The sequence below is a fragment of the Dasypus novemcinctus genome, chromosome 10 (genome assembly GCF_030445035.2).
Source record: "Dasypus novemcinctus isolate mDasNov1 chromosome 10, mDasNov1.1.hap2, whole genome shotgun sequence".
Lineage (NCBI taxonomy): Eukaryota > Metazoa > Chordata > Mammalia > Cingulata > Dasypodidae > Dasypus > Dasypus novemcinctus.
This window is the reverse complement of record NC_080682.1, coordinates 100,145,976-100,148,082: the sequence shown is the minus strand read 5'-3', so window position 1 is coordinate 100,148,082 and position 2,107 is coordinate 100,145,976. Positions and strand designations below refer to the sequence as shown.

Here is a 2,107-nt window from a genome sequence, read left to right as displayed (position 1 = left end):
TCTTGATCTGTGTGTCCAGAAAGTTATTTCTCTTGCCACAGGAGGGTTGCCAACTTCTGTGCCACTTATTCGCAGAGATGACTTTAAAGGAATATGTGATGGCCTGGCACATTTCCACATTCAATCCCCTGAACAGGCTAGTGATTGGAGTGGTGGTGATGCTATGGCCCTGGACTCCGGAATCTTTCCCATAACATCCCTGTAAAACCCTGTCCTGGATCTGTGTGTTTCTAACTCCATAGATGATGGTGTTGAATATGGGAGGTGTGATTAGAGATTAGCAAACATGATGTATACAACGTGGGGCTCATGATGGCCAAAGCAGTGAGTAACGAAAGTAAAGAGGGTTGGGATATACAAGGCTAATATGACCCAGATATGGGAGGCACATGTGCCAAAAGCCTTGAGCCAGGCTTCACTTGAGGGCAACTGCAGCACAGCTCTCAAAAACATGATATAGTTGATACTGATGACAATTACATCAAAGCTAACCACAGAGAAGACTGCAAAGAGCACAGATCAACAACTGACGCTAGTGCTTACATTATGATTTAGGAATGACCTGGTTGTGGCAGAAGGCCATTCAGGAGAACATGAGACTGAAGGGGCTGACCTACAGCATCCTTCTTATCATCACATCTGCCCTCAGTTTGCCCACAACAGAGGGGTCAGAACACTGGAGTGGTGCAGTGGGAAGCAGATAGCCACGTAGTAGTACAAGGCCATGGCCATGAGCACCCCAGACTCCACAGAAGAGAAGGCTTGAATGAGGAACACCTGGATGAGGCAGGCATGGTATTCAATCTCATGAGCACGAAACCAAAGTAAGGCCAACATTTTAGGTTGAGAAGAGGAAGAGAGGACCAGGTCAGTGATAGCCAGCATGACCAGAAAGAGGTACATGGGTTCATGGAGTGTGTGGTCAGTTTGGATTACATGAAGGACAGAGATACTGTCCAGTACAGTAAAAGCATACATAGTACAGAATGGAAAAGAAATTCAGAAGAGGGAATTCTCAAGTCCTAAGATTCGAAGCAGAATAAAAGATGCAGGATGTGAAGATCTATTCCAGGAAGTCAATGTCATGGTTTGCCTAAATTGCTCTCTATTGGAACTGACTACTTTCTGCAGGTTATAACAATCAAAGCAATTATTTATGATTAATTAGAAGTCTTTTTGTTAGGGCAATTGGTGGAAATTGGATTTAATGGTAAACTGGATAATTTAAACTGTTAATATGATTTTTCAACATGAAGAAATGCTATGCCTTAAACTTCTTAGTTATTCCTTTAAAAATGGGATCAGAACATATAAGTCGAAGTTTTATTATTTTGCAAGAATCAATATTTTTCTTTAAAGAGAATTGTAAATAAGAACTATTTTGGCAAATAATGTCATTGTAATGCTTGCCCTTATTCTTTAGAACTAAGAATTTACCTGTTCAACCACTTCCTATATGTCCTTTTCATCTGATGTTTAAGCCTTTATATGCATAATTTTATAGGATAATAAGCAGGTTTTGAAATCATGGATTAAAAGCCCTTTTAGTTTTTGAGTAATGTTGAGTTAGCTTAGACTCAAAGATAGTCACTACAAGATTACCACTGACCAACTGTGTAATTATAATTCAACCTATTATTTTTATTGTGAAGTAAGTCCTAGATCAGGGATTTAATTTTTTTGTAAAAATGATTTAGGTTTTGAGGGCCACACATTCTCTTTGTCGAAGGTTATTTCTTTCATTATAAAGCAGAAGCGTCCTCTGATAATTCATAAATGCATGAGTGTGACTCTATTCCAGTAAAACTTTATTTACAAAATTAGTCTGCAAACTGAATTTAGTTATAACTGCAAAGGTTTCCAATTCCTGTTCTTGATGATACATTTTCAAGATGTCAGCCCAGAAGCCTGCACAATCTCTAGAACCTGTGAGCTTGGTACAGAATAGGAGTTCAATAAGGACTTGCTGAAGGACTTAACAAACAAATGACATAATTTAGTGGAAATGGACCCATTAGCTGATGAAATGGTTAAAATGTCCCAATAACTCAGGGCAGCCCTTAGGACATCACTTTGATTTCAGGCCCACAGGAGATTTATGCCAAAT

The 2,107-nt window shown here is 39.2% G+C and overlaps 1 pseudogene; it reads right to left on the bottom strand.

Annotated features, from left to right (window-relative positions):
- Positions 1-270: 270 nt before the first annotated feature.
- LOC105745738 (olfactory receptor 52R1-like) lies at positions 271-903 on the bottom strand (annotated as a pseudogene).
- Positions 904-2,107: the final 1,204 nt, after the last annotated feature.